We start from the raw sequence: 20,432 nt of genomic DNA on the forward strand, positions 1-20,432 counted from the left end.
TAGTTGGTTTTAATGTAAATATGGTACAGCATGTTTGTGAGAAAGTATACAAATGATGACACAGCCTACTGCTTCAAAATCAATTGACTATTTTAACCATATTGTTTATCTCTATAAAATCTAGTGAAAATATCCCAAAAAACAAACCACATTTTACAAATGAGCCCTAATACAGTAATCACAACTGAGCCCATGTAGGTGATGTGTAGCTTAATAACAGGTGAAGTTTTTGACAGAGTGGAACACCTGTCATTCCTTTGGGATTTTCTCTACAGTATGAACCATTTGTTGAGATTTCAGTTCATATGAAGGGATTTTCTCTACAGTATGAACCATTTGTTGAGATTTCAGTTCATATGAAGGGATTTTCTCTACAGTATGAACCATTTGTTGAGATTTCAGTTCATATGAAGGGATTTTCTCTACAGTATGAACCATTTGTTGAGATTTCAGTTCATATGAAGGCATTTTCTCTACAGTATGAACCATTTGTTGAGATTTCAGTTCATATGAAGGGATTTTCTCTACAGTATGAACCATTTGTTGAGATTTCAGTTCATATGAAGGGATTTTCTCTACAGTATGAACCATTTGTTGAGATTTCAGTTCATATGAAGGGATTTTCTCTACAGTATGAACCATTTGTTGAGATTTCAGTTCATATGAAGGGATTGTGAAAAGGTCTTGGAGTTTTGGTAATATGTCAAATCCTTCTAGAGAGGATGCAGGTTCTCATTTATGATATAAGTCCCAAGATGCCTCAAACCTTGTAGAATCAGATTATTTGCCCAGTCCATTACTTTGATAAGTGCAAGGGATCCAGTTAAATGTTTAATCATTGGACAGGACTTTGAGTTGATTCCTGAGTAAATATAAGAGAAGTGTTCATGTCGTAGCCTACTGTTTACCAATAGTTTACAAAACATATTTGTTCATTTGAGAATTGAATGGCCACACAGTCTTTCAGTTTCATACTCGCCTCCATCAGGTGGCCATTCTTTGCTCTGTAAATCATTGGTCTCCTGGTCACTCTCAAAGTCAACAATCCCCTCTCTGCCAGGCTGGATGTCAAACTTAACACTGCAAACGACCACAACATTAAATAACATTACGTACAATTTTGGCAACAATTAGCATTTTCTTTAGACTACAGTAGTATTTAGTTGAACACTGGTCTTACCTGCCCTGGACTACTTTAATACAGTGCTTCTTGTTGGCCAGCAGACAACTTGGTCAAGGCCTCAAACAGGTAGTCACACTGCAGCACCAGGTCCCCCTGAGCAAATAGACAATGCAACAATAGAAATGCAAATGTTCTACTATTCCATTCTGAAAATATGTGCAAAAGCTTAGTAAAAAAATATACATTTGTGCACATCAATGATAAGTGTTTTGCACAGCCAACCTTTTGCTTGATATCCTCACATTGGACATGGAGGATCAGGAAGCTGTCACTCAGGTTGCTGACTGACACACCTGGAAGAACACACAGCCCAGATACTTAGAACAGTGGTTGAATGAACACAGTGCATTACACTGCGAGAACAAAATGTGATACATGCACACACACCTAGGCAGCTTTATTCCTCTCCTTGGTGCTAACCTTTGAGGTTGTTGAACTCCACTGCTGTTTGATCTTGGCCTCCGCCACCAGGTAGGCTGCAGTTCCAGTGTAGATCAGCTGTCTGAAGCGAGGCCTGAAGCCATTCCTGTTGTATTTCACCACAGGAACACTGTACTGTGGGAAGGTATGGAGTTTACTTTTAATTTGACCTTAAGGTAAAAAAAAGAGTAACTTTAACATAGTTTAATTAACTCCATTTGTTTACCTTGATGCGTTCTTGCCAAATCATCTGATAGGCTTTTATGTGGATGTCTTCCTCACCTGAGCAGAAAAGGCAACTGGTCAAAAATGATGGTCATTATCACAGTGGCTGTCTGTAAGAGGCGCACAATTGGGCACATAATTCATCAGCACAAGGTCTCCGCCTCACTTATCCTGGTGTCCACAAATGGTTTGCACACATTGTGAGGGTAAGTTCTCTTTTCTTCCTTTGAATAGGGAACTGGTCAATCCCTTGATCTGTAACTGGAAATGGGGTAAGCAAACAACTGAGATGTATAGTGTGATTGAGGTGAGCCCTATAGTCAAATAGGGTACAAATCTGCATTAAATGACTTGTAGGGTAGGCTTACCTGTGATTCCTTGCACGTACTTCTGTAAAATGTGCTGGGTGTAGAGTTTCCTCGACATCTGTGAGGCCTACAAGTACAAATGTATATAATGGGTGTACAGTATACTCATTACAGAGGAGGCTGGTGGGAGAAACTATAGGAGGACGGGCTCATTGTAATGGCTGGAAAATAAATGGAACGGACGTGTTTTCCATGTGTTTGATATCGTTCCATTTATTCCATTACAATGAGCCCATCCTCCTATAGCTCCTCACACCATCCTCCTCTGACTCATACCATGACACACAGGTGTGTAAAACAAGTTTAGAGAAAGTATTAAAGCACAGTCAATTCCCTATTGAGACTCACTTCCTCCATAATGGGGGGGGGGGGGGGGGGGGGGGGGGGGTTAGCCAAGTGTTCTTGTCCATTATCCTTGAGCTGTGTGAGGTAGGTTTGCCTGACTAACGCCAAATACTCTGTGTTGTCAACACGGGCTGGCTGATTTCTGGTCATGAAGCCCTTGATGAACCTACAAAATATGATCACAAAGTACAACTGATTCTGTGGAGTATTTGTGGTAGATGTTGACCCTTTGTCTTTTGAGATATCTTCTGATCTTTGTCTCTTAATGACCTTGACAGCCCAGGCTCTCTTCTCCCTCTCTCTCCTGGCCTTCATGCCTTTCCAGCATGTCTCAATCCTAGTAGCTAATGAGACAAGACAGCTGATTAAGTCATAGTCTTGTATATCACATTATGCTAGTTCCAAGAAAGTCATAGTAGAGACCTGCTTCTCTCTGTCTCATGTAGTCTCCCTTCACGCTGTAGCCTTTGTACTTTGCCTGGATACTTGTAGCTGTAACATGAAGTGACATGTAAAACATGACTTCTTTCCAATTCAATGCCATTTAACAATCAAATTCCAGAATTGAGGGGTCTGTCATCTGTTGTTAGAAAAGCTAGAGCCAGTACCCACCCAGCTTATGCTTGCAGACCTCAAAGGCATCTTCGGTGAAGATCTTGGTCCTTTTGTATCAGAAATGAAAGACAAGCCAGTGAGAAACAGCCAGACTGTGTTACCAGGTGAACCCAAACCCATAATCCTGGAGACCACCTCACCTGCCCATCTTGTACTAATCAGGCTTGTAGCCCAGGTGCTTGATCAGGCACTCCACCCCCTCTGCGTCTATCTTTCCAGCTAGGCCAGGTGTCTGAACACAGGGGCTTGTACCTGAAGGAGACAACAGGAAACACCAGAGTGTTCAACAAACTAATGCAGCTATGTATCATAGCAGTTTATGCTGGACAGAGAGCAACTGCACACTATCTACAGAACTGTGAAGTGCAGGTTGTGTTGACCTCTGCAGGAAGATCTCATATCTCCAGCAGGAAGCGAAGCCAGCCCGTCTGACCCTCAGGTGCTCCATCAGCCCCAGGTACTTCACCTGGTGTCTCACCAACACGTCAAAGCGCCCTGCAGGAGGCGAGAGAGGTCACAAGGCTACAGGCATCAGGTCATGCACTATGAATGAATGCACCAAGTAACACTTTGTAGGCCATGCACGGGTCAGGTTCTGTTTGGTGTAATGGCCTCTACTGAGTATGTATGTGTGTTGGGTTTAGGCTAGTGTGGTTGGTCGTTAAGGTGATGAGGCCTCACCTGGCTCCTTGCCTTCGTTGGGCTTCATACAGCAGAGGTACCAGGGCTTCTTAGACATAAGCATCTCCGTTAGGCTGCTCTTAAACTGAGTGGCCACTTGAGAAGACAGCCATGATGATAAATATAGAAACTCATGGCAAGACCGGATCACTTTGGTGGCTCGTGTTATCAGAAAGTCTCTTTACTGTTTCAGGTCTCTTCTTGCTGTCTGGCTGAGTGGTGGGAAAGCAGTGTTTGATGATGGCATTCTTAGACTGACGCATGACCTAGTGGAAAGGTGGAAACATCCCCCAGCTAACAAATGGATAAACATCAACGCATCGTTCAACACTACAACATTTTAACAACAATTAAGCTCAACTAAGACTCTGGCACACTTAGGCAGTGTAAAATATGCAGGATGAACGATAAAGAACTGTCTTTTCAAAACCAAGAGGCAGTAGAACAAACACTCCCATAGTCCTCCCCCTTAACAGGCATGTCAGTCTATCCCAAAGCAATGCTTAACAATCAGCTCTTCTATAATTCACAGGTGGGCTTAACAATGAATAATATAGCAGTCGGCAGGAAGCAGATTCCTGACCGCAGAAGTGCCAGTGAGAGCCCTGGACACACCTCTTAAATGTTCCTGTACAGGAGAGGATTATTTTTGTCCAGGAATCCTGGAAAAACAGGTATAATGGAGAGTAAAAAACAGGCTGTTAACAGTGAGAGAAAAAGTGATGAGAAGTAGTGGAGACTCCTGGGAGGCTTATTGAAATAATATCAAAGAGACAAGAAACTGGGTTCATAAATGCTACTGGAATGTGGGGGAGCATGAAATGTGTGTGAGAGGAAGGGCTGTAATGTTGGGGAACTCATCTCTCACCGACCACACAATATGTGACTTCCCCCGCGTAGTGTAAGAGGCGGGAAGTCTCCTCGATCCAGAGTCTTCCGGGTCGTCCGGTCAGCCAGTCTGTGTCTGCAGGATGTGGACAGAGAGAGAAGAGGATGTTCTAGTCCGGTGTTAGAGGCAAACCGTGACTCCTCCATCCTCAGCTGTCAGTTGTTGAACTCAGCATTGGAAAATGGGTCTTGTTAGGAATGTGTTACAACGCTCTATGTGAGACGGGTGGATGGCGCATGTGACAAAATGGGGGTGATCGTCCATCTCCTCCAGGAAAGTCTTTTTTTTTCAGGCAAGTCAGTTAAGAGCAAATTCTTATTTTCAATGATGGCCTAGGAACAGTGGGTTAACTGCCTTGTTCAGGGGCAGAATGACAGATTTGTACCTTGTCAGCTCGGGGATTCGATCTTGCAACTTTTCGGTTACTAGTCCAACGCTTTAACCACTAGGCTACCTGCTGCCCCATGTCTGTGGCCTCCCCAGGACGTAGACACTCTTAATCCTAGTAGAGAGGAGACTGAACGTGTAGAGCTCAACCAATCCAAATCTATTGTCTGCCTGACTACATTTCTGTCTGACCATCAGTCGGTCTATCTACTCACTAGCACTGAAAGTATGCCTTTAAATTTCTCCTCCACCAGGTTACAGATTATCTTGTTGTTGAAGTATGGCACTGGCATCCACTAAAAAACAACAATACAAAACATGCTTTATATCTGAAGCTGTATAGCCTAGGCCAATCTGAGATTTTAGTAAAAGAGGAGTATCTTCTTCAATCCCCTCCATCTCGTACTCCTCCTGCTCTGACTTCAGGGTCAACTGGATGAAGAGCTGCTGCAGTTTCTCGTTAAAGTAGTTGATGCAGAACTGCTCAAAGCTGAAACAGAGTCAAGTCATTAGGCTCATAATCTCTGACACTCTAAAAGTCACTGTCCAAAACTGACCCGCTGTGTCTCCCCTCACCTGTTCACATTAAACACCTCAAACCCATAGATGCCCAGCAGACCAATCACTGTCTTCCTGGAGCAATCCTACATGGATGCACAATACCAGTCAGTCTCCTATGTCTACTTACTGTATATCCTATACCTATAACAGCATCTAAATTGGTTAGATTTAGTATTAGGGACATTATCACTCATTGGTGGAGCACTGAAGAGGGACACTCGCCTTGTTTGCTAAAGATTCATTGAGCTTGTTGACCAGCCAGGTGAACGTGCGGCCATAGATGGCTTTGGCTAGAGCGTCCTTGGCATATACTGCATGGTCAATGGTGAAGGGACTGAGCACCTGGCCAGAACAGCAGACAAACCACAGAGATTGGCTTTACTGTGGTGGTAAAGTTTTATGAATAACTCTGCAAAACAGTAGCATCTTCCTCACCTCCTCTAACCTTGCCTAAATCTTCTTGTGGGTCAATCCAACCTGTATCTCCTGTGTAGGAATGCCTAGCAACTACACAACAGAAAAACAACCAATCACACATCACCAAATACTCTCATTGCGAAGGGGATCCCTTCATCTGAAAAGTTGTCAGAATGTCTGAAAACAGAGCGTACTCTAGCAGTTTTCTGTGGTATAAGTACTGCTAAATTGAGTGACTGTCCATTAGTGTGTAGTTTGCTGTCAGAATATGTCTCACCTTGGACAGCCAATGTATCTCTGGACTGTTGTTGAGAGTGGCGTATCCCAGAGAGTCAGCCACAAACTTAACATTTCCCAGGTGAAGTACACTAGCAATGATTGCAAACAGGCTCTACATCATGGGTCAGAGAAGACACCGGTTGGTCATAAGTGATAATTCATGATAAATTATACATATTCATACTGTTCAATTGTAAAGGTCCTCACCTGTACCAGGTAGCTGTAGCATTGATAAGGTACCTCTCCCACCTGTACCAGGTAGCTGTAGCATTGATAAGGTACCTCTCCCACCTGTACCAGGTAGCTGTAGCATTGATAAGGTACCTCTCCCACCTGTACCAGGTAGCTGTAGCATTGATAAGGTACCTCTCCCACCTGTACCAGGTAGCTGTAGCATTGATAAGGTACCTCTCCCACCTGTACCAGGTAGCTGTAGCGTTGATAAGGTACCTCTCCCACCTGTACCAGGTAGCTGTAGCATTGATTAGTTACCTCTCCCACCTGTACCAGGTAGCTGTAGCATTGATAAGGTACCTCTTCCCACCTGTACCAGGTAACTGTAGCGCTGACAATTCCTCCAGACCCAGCCAGCATAGCAGGTCCTCCTCTCCTCCCTCCACTAGCTGGTAGAAGATGTGGAAGTTTCTCTCTCCATGGTTCTCATGCACCACCCGGGACTTCTCCAGTAGATAACTGAGGATGTGGCCACCAACAGCTTCCCCCTAGGGGAAGTACAAGCCCATTAAAGATCGAACAGTCATTTTGTTATGTTCCTCTGATGTTTTACTATGGGAATTCTGTGCTCAACCTCATGGCACTTACCACGTGATCAAACTGAATGTCTATGTACTTCCCAAAGTGGCTTGAGTTGTCATTCTTCTTCCAAAAGCCTGAGAGAGGTACACACTATATTATCAGTCATTATATTTGTACATGGCAGTGCACAAACATAATGTTAATTTCTCATGTCATCACATATGCTTTACTATGGTATTCACCTTAAGCACAGGGTTGGAGAGCAGCAGTCGGTCTTGGACATTGTCCAGCAGTTTGGTACTGGGGCAGCTCACAGGGTAGAACTGCAGGATCTTCTTGCAGGCCTCCGTCTTTCCTGCTCCACTCTCCACTGAGATCAAGATGAAGTGGTTGTTGGTCTCTGTTAACATGGTGTGGTAGACATTGTCTGCCAGGGCGTAGCTGAAAGGGAGGGCAATGAAGTAGAGGTTCAATTACACTGCTGATGAATATACTGTAGATAGATAGGCAGCACTGTATAGCATATCTTGTGGCGCACACATACAAGCAAACACATATGTTATACATGTACACATGCAACTTATATATGGGGTGGAAGCATATGGGGTGGAAGCACAAAAAAGTACACTCCCATGTAAATGTCCATCTACTTCTTGGTGCAGATTCCCAGATCTTTGTAGGGATTGACTGACACTAGGAGCATACCAACGTAGGTCTGTGGGAAATGTATTAGAATGAACATTATGAGAGATGGATGCCTGTCTGCATGGGTGCAACAAGAATGTAGTGTGCTTGTTATCTACATGACCTTACAGAAAGTAAGGTAGCTCCCCCTGTAGGTACAGCACAGCAGAGCAAAGTGCCAGTTCAATTAGGGGAGAAACACTGTTTTCCCTGGCGCGTTGTGGTCTTGAGTTAGGGTGGCTTTTTGGCCGAGAGGAAGGAATGGGATATCTCCGGAGTGTGTGTAGGTGATAGACTCACGGAAATTAGGTTCTGGTGAAAGTGTTTCCTCAAGTTGTCCAGGAAGGCGGCAGTGTAGCCTAGTGGTTAGAGCATTGGACTAGTAACCGAAAGGTTGCAAGTTCAAATCCCCGAGCTGACAAGGTACAAAATCTGTCGTTCTGCCCTTGAACAGGCAGTTAACCCACTGTTCCTAGGCTGTCATTGAAAATAAGAATTTGTTCTTAACTGACTTGCCTAGTTAAATAAAGGTAAAAAAATAAAAATATATTTTTTTTTTTAAAAGGCACTCTCACTGGTGTAGGCATTCAGCATAACAAAATCCTGGATGTCCATGCGATCCCGGGCCGTCCCGAAGGATGCGGTTACAGTGCTCCTCCAGGCTCTGACCAATCAGAGACAGGGTCCAGGACAGTTGCGTTGATATCTTATATGCAAATGCCCCCAAAGCACAACATAACAATACTGTCACAAATCCCATCAGGGCATGACAGTTGTAAACTAGTAACGGCAACCAGATGACAAATCATTTATCTGCTGTATTCTTTTCAGACAAAAAAATACACTTTTTTATATTAGTGACATGTTTTCACAGCAATAACTCAAGGAACCTTTCACTGCCAAAAGACTCATGTCCTGTCGCTCTGTGTTCTGTTTTCCCTGGAGTTATCTGCATCTGTCAGGTCTGACGCCGTGCCACTCAGTGCTCATTGACACACAGATACAGGCAATCTTGCCTTAAACCAGTTAATTTCCTCTCAACATGTCCTCCTCTCTCAGCCTCGCAAAGACGTCTGATCCCGCAAGTTTACATTAAACGCTACGCTTGCGGGATCAGGCGGCTTCGCGTAGCTACTCATCACTGGCGTGCGTGGGGGCCTTGACCACATCCCCTGCACATGACAGATAGGAGTTCAGTTCAGGCATTCCTATCTAATCTGCTTCCATGTTCCTCAAGGAGCAATCCGTCTCTTGTCACTGTTTACAGAGGATACACACGTCCCCCTCCCCACACAAACTCCACCCATTTACCCCAAAAGCAGGGTCAAAACACAGACCAACTCCAAAGCTGTTGCATTGAAATCAACTCTTAGAAATGCTAATAATGTTATCCCTATGACAGCATTAATCATGTGTAATTTACAATACTTTTGTGCTTCCATAATTTATATTCTGAACAGAAGCCACACGTTACTGTTATGAAAATCCAATTGTTGCTGAAGTTTCGTACCCCAAACAAATTAGCCCTTGGACCACAATATGCAGATCTGTTCTCCCTAATTACAGTGCTATTCCTATTTTCTTTTAACAAAGGTGTTCAAAGTAATGCATTTCAAAGTCCCTACCGTGAGTGGAAATCGTTGGTCTCAGACTGCTGTGAGCTCCAATCCCCTTTTATACTGAACATCTGGGTTTATTTAAGAGAAAGGACCATATAGAAGGAAACATTGACATATTGCCCCCTCCATTTCCACCAATAGGAAGCCATCAATACACAAAAAAATTAGCGAGAAAGGAAGCAGAAATGGTCTGTGTGTGTCTAGGTGTGGAGTCATGTATTTATTAATGACTAAGTCTTACTAATGACATAAAGGTGAGAAACTGCTACATGTAACGTTACAGTAAAGACAATGATTACACTGTTCTATGGCTACTCTCCCTCCAAATACCTTTACACCAAATGACCCCCTTGTCCTGCTCAGCAAAGCACTGTATGGCAATCTCCCTCTGGACTCTTATTTTTAGGGGAAACAGGGCTATTTTCAGCCCCTCTTACAGGAAAGCAACACTACCAGTCCCAGTTACCAGGTGGAAGATGGCCCAAGGGCACCAACACACAAGGCAATTCATCAATTTAGTTATTTACATTGTGCCTTCCTGATGCCATTTCCCTAGGGAAAGAATGAAGGACATGCTTCCCGCTGGGTAGACATGGGTTGAATCAACGTTGTTGCAACGTCATTTGTCAATGTGGAATCATTGTGATGTGGAATCTACCTGGAAAAACCTTTGGATTTGAAAAAAGTAATCAACCAGTTTTAATCTCATTTCAACCAGCATTGTAAACATTGAAATTAGGGTAAAAATACACTGACTTAATCTGACTAACAGGTTATTATATCGATCTAATTTCAACAATCATTTTTATTTTCTTTATATAACCTTTATTTAACTAGGCAATCATCAGAACTATGTAGAAGGTCAGCATCCCGGAGTCGCCTCTTCACTGTTGACATTGAGTCTGGTGTTTTGCGGGTACGATTAAATGAAGCTGCCAGTTAAGGACTTGTGAGGTGTCTGTTTCTCAAATTAGACACTCTAATGTACTTGTCCTCAACTTAACCCGATAAAAATATGTACTCTCTCAGAGCTAAACTCAGCAAAAAAAGAAACGTCCTCTCACTGTCAACTGCGTTTATTTTCAGCAAACTTAACATGTGTAAATATTTGTATGAACATAACAATATTCAACAACTGAGACATGAACTGAACAAGTTCCACAGACATGTGACAAACAGAAATGGAATTATGTGTCCCTGAACAAAATCAAAAGTAACAGTCAGTATCTGGTGTGGCCACCAGCTGCATTAAGTACTGCAGTGCATCTCCTCCTCATGGACTACACCAGATTTGCCCATTCTTGCTGTGAGATGTTACCCCACTCTTCCACCAAGGCACCTGCAACTTCCTGGACATTTCTGGGGGGAATGGGCCCAGCCCTCACCCTCCGATCCAACTGGTCCCGGATGTGCTCAATGAGATTGAGATCCGGGCTCTTCGCTGACCATGGCAGAACACTGACATTCCTGCCTTGCAGGAAATCACACACAGAACGAGTAGTTTGGCTGGTGGCATTGTCATGCTGGAGGGTCATGCAGGAAGGGTACCACATGAGGGAGGAGGATGTCTTCCCTGTAATGCACAGCGTTGAGATTGCATGCAATGACAACAAGCTCAGTCTGATGATGCTGTGACACACTGCCTCAGACCAAGACAGACCCTCCACCTCCAAATCGATCCCGCTCCAGAGTGTACAGGCCTCGGTGTAACGCTCATTCCTTCGTTGATAAACACAAATCCGACCATCACCCCTGGTGAGATAAAACCGCTACTCATCAGCGAATAGCACTTTTTGCCAGTCCTGTCTGGTCCAGCAACGGTGGGTTTGTGCCCATAGGCGAAGTTGTTGCCGGTGATGTCTGGTGAGGACCTGTCTTACAACAGGCCTACAAGCCCTCAGTCCAGCCTCTCTCAGCCTATTGTGGACAGTCTGAGCACTGATGGAGGGATTGTGCGTTCCTGGTGTAACTCGGACTGTTGTTGCCATCCTGTACTTGTCCCGCAGGAGTGATGTTCGGATGTACCGATCCTGTGCAGGTGTTGTTACACGTGGTCTGCCACTGCGAGGACGATCGGCTGTCCGCCCTGTCTCCCTGTAGCGCTGTCTTAGGCGTCTCACAGTACAGACATTGCAATTTATTGCTCTGGCCACATCTGCAGTCCTCATGCCTCCTTGCAGCATGCATAAGGCACGTTCACACAGATGAGCAGGGACCCTGGGCATCTTTCTTTTGGTGTTTTTCAGAGTCAGTAGAAAGGCCTCTTTAGTGTCCTAAGTTTTCATAATTGTGACCTTAAGACAGTAACAGCTTACAGACGGTAGGCAATTAACAACCGTTCCACCGGTGCATGTTCATTAATTGTTTATGGTTCATTGAACAAGCAAGGGAAACAGTGTTTAAACCCTTTACAGTGCAGATCTGTGAAGTTCTTTGGATTTTTACAAATTATCTTTGAAGGACAGGGTCCTGAACGTTTCTTTTTTTGCTGAGTTTATATGTGTATCTTCTAAGCTACAGTGAATAGTTTACTATAGGAGCTGTGTGGTAAACGTAAGGGCATGATTTGAAAGCTCATGGTCCCAAGGCTCACACCCAGACCTCCACCATGCTACCAGAAGACATAGAATTCTAAAGCTGCTTAAAACACGAGCCCTCCAGGATGTATTTCTGAGAACACAGGGGGGCAGAGAAGTGCAAAAAAAACGTTTTCAATCCACCACTCTAAGAAAATAAAAAACTTCCTCTTCCAACCCCCATTCTCCCACCCTCTACCTGGCACATCAACCCGTCACATCTTACATGGTTGCCAGCTCTGCAACACTGAAAACCTATTTTATTCAATTCTATAGTACTTTTCCCCCTGAACTGCAAGAAAGGCTCTTTCAATGTTCTGTAATGTTGAGAAAACATCCATTAAAAGATGCCCCTCCAATCCATCTTGTATGTGAAAAGCATTTTTGGTCATGTGAATAAGAAGATGGAAGCCTTTTTAAAGAGCAGTCTACAATCCAGTTCACACATTCAGCCAGTGTGTCTATTCAGTAATTATTCATTAGAAAACATTCAACGTCACAGTCAATTTCACACTCAGCAGTCAAAACACAAAAGAGTTTTGGCCTACTTACTGCAAGCAGGGTAATGCTGAGGGGAACGACAGAGCAAGAGAAAGCACAACAGGGGGTGTGGGTGACGGTTGGGTGATGGGGGGGGTGTAATCTTCTAATATGTGAACCCCAAAAGCAAGTATTTATATGTCAAGGAACAGACTATAAAGGAGAAGTAATGGTCTCAGACTTGCTGAGCTATGACACCTATAGTTATCATGAGGAACAAAACAATGGAAAATATTTTTTTGTCTTCTGATTTCATTACTACTGAATTGTTATTCCGATCCTCAAGGAATGTGGGTAACTGGGTTAGGGATGTGGAAGAGGTGGGGGGTTGATTTCTCCCACCTTTGAGCTACTATTTATTTTGCACTCTCCTCCCCTCCAGAATCCCTCCCTCCGATCTCCTCCCAGCCCAGCATCATGTTAAACAAATGAGACAGGTGAACAACATCACTGAAGGCGCCCCATTTGAGATGTCAGAATCAATCTGACAAAACAGGAGGCGGCGATGGGGATCAAACCTCCCTTTCTCCCTTCCTTAGCATAAACAAGGGAACTGGACCCTTCTTATCCACATTGAAAGTGAAAATGTCTTGAAATTCCATTCTCTCGCTCTGTGCACGAGTACGTGCATACATGCTTGTGTGAGATAAAGTTTCTCTTTGCACTTGTGTTTGACACACTCTTAATTGCTGAAAATGGAAGGACCATTAAATTATACACATTAATGGAACCTAATGGTAATGGCAAACAGGAGAGAGTGACATCTTTTCAAAAAGTCTGAAACAGGTGATAACTCACACAAAGAATGGAGAGAGAGATGTAGAGAGACAGGGATGTGGAGAGGGAGGGAGGGAGAGAGAGAGGGATGTGGAGAGAGAAATAGAGAGAGGGATGTAGAGAGAGAGGGATCTGGAGAAGTGTGTATATGTATATATATATATATATATATATATATATATATATATATATATATATATATATATATATATATAGAGAGAGAGAGAGAGAGAGAGAGAGAGAGAGAGAGAGAGAGAGAGAGAGAGAGAGAGAGAGAGAGAGAGAGAGAGAGAGAGAGAGAGAGAGAGAGAGAGAGAGAGAGAGAGAGAGAGAGAGAGAGAGAGAGAGAGAGAGATATTTGGAGTGAGAGGGTGGAGAGAAGGATGTGGAGAGAGAGGGGGGGGTGGAGAGACAGAGGGATAGAGAGAGATATTTGGAGAGTGGGATGTGGAGAGAAATAGGTGTGGGTAGAGAGGGATGACACTAGCAAAGGTGGAAAATGAACAACAACACACCTACATTTAATGGCAGGCTAAAGTGGAACAGGAAAGCCTATCTGACCGAGTGGCCATCACCCTAGAGGCCAGCCCATTGTCCCAGGCTCTCCACTTTGGGACAGGATCCTGTTACTCTGTCACAAAGTGGCCGTTAGGCTCCTGAAAGAGAGCACTCCTCATGGGCCACAGACTGACACCACACATCACATCACCCATGTCAACACACACATGTTTAGGGGGCTCCAGGTGTCCGGAGAAACCTGAGAGTCACGGTTCTGTATCTCATCCTACAATGGTTCCTTTTTATAGCTTCAATTGTAGAGATCAAATACAGCATACTATAATGTGGTAGAAAACAGTACCATAAACAGTATGTATTTTACCATTGTATTACATATTTTTCCAAAGTCTGGCAAAGGTTGAAGCTCAACGTGGTGGTCTTCATAAGTGGTGAGCAAGGCACTTAGCGCTAATTGCTCCTGTAAGTCGCTCTGAGGGTCTGCTAAATGACAAAAATAATAATAATAACATTGGGGAACAGTCATTTTTTCTATCAAACAGAGGGAAAGCACACAGACACACTAAGAAACACACCGCAGTATGACCTCACTCATCTCCAAAGCCATGTGAGTCATGGTTGAATCTGTCTTGTAATGGATCAAACAACTTAGAACTATCGTCCCCGATTTCGCATTAAAGAGGGACTCTCGTCCTGGGGCTGTTCTAGCAACCGAGCAACACTCTCATTCTAGAGCTACTTTTAGCCTCTGGCGACTCAGACGCAGGTATGTCCCTTTGACCGTAACACCTCACTGTCACACTGCTTTCCTCTGTCCCTCTGACTTCCATGCTCTCTGACAGAACTGGCCAGGTTCTGGGGACCAGGGGAGCGGTTTGTGGGGAGTTTCTCCATGTGAACTAGTACTTCCTGCTGGAGTGTTGCTCCGGTCCTGTCCATGCTGAGACCACGCTGAGACCACACTGAGACCACGCTGAGACCACGCTGAGACCTTGCTGAGACCACACTGAGACCATACTGAGACCACACTGAGACCATTCTGAGCTAGTTGGCTCTGTATGCTCTAAGATAGTTAGTTCATCATTCATGAAGCCTAGGCAGGAAGGTCTTATTCAGTGCTTCACATGAGTGTCCATTGACACACAATGTGTGTGTGTGTGTGTGTCAGTGTGTGTATGCGTGCATGTAAAACACAAGGATTCAGAAACTATCTGCTCCAAGCCCCAGTGCAGGTATTGTGTTTACTGATCTTTGAATAGGCAGATACATTTCTGACTAATTATAAACCACTCATAAATACCAAGGTGAAGCTACAGTAACAGGCCTGTTGGGATGAAACTATTGTCCTCTCAGTGCATCTTAAAACTGCTGTCAATACCAGCCTGTGCTTTTCCCTGTCATCTTAAAAATTATACAGTGCCTTGCGAAAGTATTCGGCCCCCTTGAACTTTGCGACCTTTTGCCACATTTCAGGCTTCAAACATAAAGATATAAAACTGTATTTTTTTGTGAAGAATCAACAACAAGTGGGACACAATCATGAAGTGGAACGACATTTATTGGATATTTCAAACTTTTTTAACAAATCAAAAACTGAAAAATTGGGTGTGCAAAATTATTCAGCCCCCTTAAGTTAATACTTTGTAGCGCCACCTTTTGCTGCGATTACAGCTGTAAGTCGCTTGGGGTATGTCTCTATCATTTTTGCACATCGAGAGACTGACATTTTTTCCCATTCCTCCTTGCAAAACAGCTCGAGCTCAGTGAGGTTGGATGGAGAGCATTTGTGAACAGCAGTTTTCAGTTCTTTCCACAGATTCTCGATTGGATTCAGGTCTGGACTTTGACTTGGCCATTCTAACACCTGGATATGTTTATTTTTTAACCATTCCATTGTAGATTTTGCTTTATGTTTTGGATCATTGTCTTGTTGGAAGACAAATCTCCATCCCAGTCTCAGGTCTTTTGCAGACTCCATCAGGTTTTCTTCCAGAATGGTCCTGTATTTGGCTCCATCCATCTTCCCATCATTTTAACCATCTTCCCTGTCCCTGCTGAAGAAAAGCAGGCCCAAACCATGATGCTTCCACCACCATGTTTGACAGTGGGGATGGTGTGGTTAGGGTGATGCGCTGTGTTGCTTTTACGCCAAACATAACGTTTTGCATTGTTGCCAAAAAGTTCAATTTTGGTTTCATCTGACCAGAGCACCTTCTGTGTCTCCCAGGTGGCTTGTGGCAAACTTTAAACAACACTTTTTATGGATATCTTTAAGAAATTGATTTCTTCTTGCCACTCTTCCATAAAGGCCAGATTTGTGCAATATACGACTGATTGTTGTCCTATGGACAGAGTCTCCCACCTCAGCTGTAGATCTCTGCAGTTCATCCAGAGTGATCATGGGCCTCTTGGCTGCATCTCTGATCAGTCTTCTCCTTGTATGAGCTGAAAGTTTAGAGGGACGGCCAGGTCTTGGTAGATTTGCAGTGGTCTGATACTCCTTCCATTTCAATATTATCGCTTGCACAGTGCTCCTTGGGATGTTTAAAGCTTGGGAAATCTTTTTGTATCCAAATCCGGCTTTAAACTTCTTCACAACAGTATCTCGGACCTGCCTGGTGTGTTCCTTGTTCTTCATGATGCTCTCTGCGCTTTTAACGGACCTCTGAGACTATCACAGTGCAGGTGCATTTATACGGAGACTTGATTACACACAGGTGGATTGTATTTATCATCATTAGTCATTTAGGTCAACATTGGATCATTCAGAGATCCTCACTGAACTTCTGGAGAGAGTTTGCTGCACTGAAAGTAAAGGGGCTGAATAATTTTGCACGCCCAATTTTTCAGTTTTTGATTTGTTAAAAAAGTTTGAAATATCCAATAAATGTCGTTCCACTTCATGATTGTGTCCCACTTGTTGTTGATTCTTCACAAAAAAATACAGTTTTATATCTTTATGTTTGAAGCCTGAAATGTGGCAAAAGGTCGCAAAGTTCAAGGGGGCCGAATACTTTCGCAAGGCACTGTATATCAAGTTTTTTCTCATTTTTATTCAAACAGATCATACATGATTTAACTAACCATAAATAAGTTATTGATCGACATTGTTATCCAGAACGATTATTTAAGATTAAGAAAAAACAAAGTATAGATGATCACCTTCCCTGTCTTGTGGATTAGTACGAAGTAATGTGTTAGGTTGTGACAGGCTTGACAGAAGCGTAACATTGCCCTCTCATTCCGACTGTTTAAAATGTAAAGTTGAGCATCCTGTAAACATTAACAAAGGCATCTTGCATTACAGCCACACTAATTAAACAGAGAGGAGACATTCAAAACAAAGGACATACATTTTAGACACTACTAAAAATCAGAACAGAAGGGATAACTTAACTCCCACTATATCAACTTAAGTTATATACTTCCCAAACAATGTTACAGAGAGGCTTACATTCCCAGAGACTACTGTAACATTTAAGGTAATTTATAGAAAACACTGAACCATTTTGAGCAGTTCATTTTCTGTTTGGTTGCAGCCCCCTACCAAATACCCACCCATATATACCCTCCAGCCTGTGGTTAGACGTGTCTAGCCTTAACAAGCTTTGTGCTACCTACCCACAGCTCTCTGATTTAACATGAGTCCCTGTAAAATCCAATTACACCAGAGTTAGGGGGTTGATTTTCCCATTACAGATTTCATGCTGAGTTTGAGGGCTACGATTTGATAACCCCACACATCAGCCATCTTTCCCCTCTCTCACACAAACTCAAATTTTCTCCTCTTCCTGACACTTTATGTCTCTGTAATAAGGGGGAACAAGCCGTATACCCTAGTCATCAAAGTCCACTCCAGTCAAGAGGTAAGGTCATCATCCTCAACCAACCTCTGTCCTACCTTACTCTCATTCTATCATTCATTGAAATGGGATATCAGATCCCGTACACAGCAATGGTTTTTCATTGTTCTACCTTATCATCAATAGGGGGCAGCAGTAGCCTTGAAGTTGGAGAAGCTGGCTTTTAACCGAAGTGTTGCCGGTTCAAATCCCAGTCAATGTCAATGTGCCCACGAACAAGTCACTTAACCACACAATACACACACCTTTTCCTGCAGCAGGGCACCAATGTACCAAAGACCCCCGCACACCATAAACACACAGGTAGATACACATACACACACACAAAACCAGCTACACCAGCATATTAGGTAACCCCTTAACCTCTCAGAAAATCATGGGTTAACACACTGACCAATTACAGCACAACTCTGCCTCCTTAAAGGGCATGGGACTAGGCATCACAGCATAGCCAAATTAATATTCACCTGCTCAATTAGTCCCATACAACTCAGCATGCTTTATTTATTGGAGCAAATGGATAGCTGAGGAGAGAGCTGGACTCTAATGGTCAAGACTAGCCAGGTTACTGTAGTAGCCTTCTGAATCTCAGCCATGTTCAGTGAGCAAGAAACTTTCTGCTAGGATACCATGGCCAAATGCATACAGCTGATGGCAATACAATAACATGATTCTAAAACGCAATCATTTAGGTTAAATGCAATTTCACTGAGCTATAGTATTGAAATGCAGCTCGGTTTGTTTATCTGAAAAAGTGTTATTTTTGTGTATAAAATGTGGCTGTTTGATATAGAAATTTCAATAAAAAGTATGACAATGCACTGATAGAGCATTTCATTGGAGGAGTCAAATAATTTCAAAAGTTTGGTAACACTCAAATGTAGAGATAGTGGAGAAGGTTATTGGAGATATTGAAAAATAGACCAACATGCATTGTAAGTCAAATGACATATCTTTGTACCTTTGAGTACATGTACAGTTGAAGTCTTAAGTTTACATACACTTAGATTGGGATCATTAAAACTCGTTTTTCAACCACTCCACAAATTTCATGTTAACAAACTATAGTTATGGCAAGTCGGCTAGGACATCTACTTTGTACATGACACAAGTAATTTTTCCAACAATTGTTTACAGAGATTATTTCACTTATAATTCACTGTATCACAATTCTAGTGGGTCAGAAGTTTACATACACTAAATTGACTCTGCCTTTAAACAGTTTGGAAAATTCCAGAAAATTATGTCATGGCTTTAGAAGCATCTGATAGGCTAATTGACATCATTTGAGTCAAGTGGAGATGTACCTGTGGATGTATTTCAACGACTATCTTCAAACTCAGTGCCTCTTCGCTTGACATCATGGAAAAATCAAAAGAAATCAGCCAAGACCTCAGAAAATAAATTGTAGACCTCCACAAGTCTGGTTCATTCTTGGGAGCAATTTCCAAACGCCTGAAGGTACCACGTTCATCTGTACAAACAATAGTACGCAAGTATAAACACCATGGGACCACGCAGCCGTCATACCACTCAGGAAGGAGACGCGTTCTGTCTCCTAGAGATGAACGTACTTTGGTGCGAAAAGTGCAAATCAATCCCAGAACAACAGCAAAGGACCTTATGAAGATGCTGGAGGAAACAGGTACAAAAGTATCTATATCCACAGTAAAACAAGTCCTTTTATATAGACAACCTGAAAGTCCGCTCAGCAAGGAAGAAGCCACTGCTCCAAAACCGCCATAAAAAAAGACAGACTACGGTTTGCAACTGCACATGGGGACAAAAATCTTACTTTTTGGAGAAATTTGTGGAGTGGTTGAAAAACGAGTTTTAATGATCCCAATCTAAGTGTATGTAAGCTTAAGACTTCAACTGTACATGTACTCAAAGGTACAAAGATATTTGTCATTTGACTTACAATGCATGTTGGTCTATTTTTCAATATCTCCAATAACCTTCTCCACTATCTCTACATTTGAGTGTTACCAAACTTTTGAAATTATTTGACTCCTCCAATGAAATGCTCTATCAGTGCATTGTCATACTTTTTATTGAAATTTCTATATCAAACAGCCACATTTTATACACTGGGAATGTGATGAAAGAAATAAAAGCTGAAATAAATAATTCCTTCTATTATTTTGACATTTCACATTCTTAAAATAAAGTGGTCATCCTGACTGGCCTAAAACAGGGAATTTGTACTAGGATTAAATGTATTTGGCTAAGGTGTATGTAAACTTCCGACTTCAACTGTACATGGTTTTATATAATGTGAGCATTCTTCTGGTCAGGTTGTTCTGACCAGTCCAGTCCAGGTCGATAGAAGCTGAATCAGATCTGGATAGGACAGAGAAGGAGAAGGGCAGCTCAGCTGTGTGTTAAGGGATGCTTGCTGAGAAGTGGGAGCCTGATACAAGGGTGAGAGCAGCTCCATAAATGTTACATTAGGACACACATCCTTACCTATAATGCAACAGCCCTTGCAAACTGGCTGTCATGGTGTCCTAATTGTCTTCTTCTGTTTTTTCTCCTGTAATGTTCTGCAGAGAGAACTAGACAGAATGCCTAGCAGACAGACAAATCCCCAATGTGATAAAATATTATTGCAATATACATATAATCATACTCTGGGTAGTAAAAAGGCATACACTGTCATTCTAACACTTCTCTGGCTGGAACTATTGAATGTAAGCTTAAGGTTATCATATAGGCTACATCAGAATGA

General features: G+C 42.8%; 1 pseudogene; it reads right to left on the reverse strand.

Moving 5' to 3' along the window:
- Positions 1-185: 185 nt before the first annotated feature.
- Positions 186-14,876, reverse strand: LOC109891741 (unconventional myosin-Ih-like; annotated as a pseudogene).
- Positions 14,877-20,432: the final 5,556 nt, after the last annotated feature.

Source organism: Oncorhynchus kisutch, linkage group LG6 (assembly GCF_002021735.2).
Source record: "Oncorhynchus kisutch isolate 150728-3 linkage group LG6, Okis_V2, whole genome shotgun sequence".
NCBI classification, from domain to species: domain Eukaryota; kingdom Metazoa; phylum Chordata; class Actinopteri; order Salmoniformes; family Salmonidae; genus Oncorhynchus; species Oncorhynchus kisutch.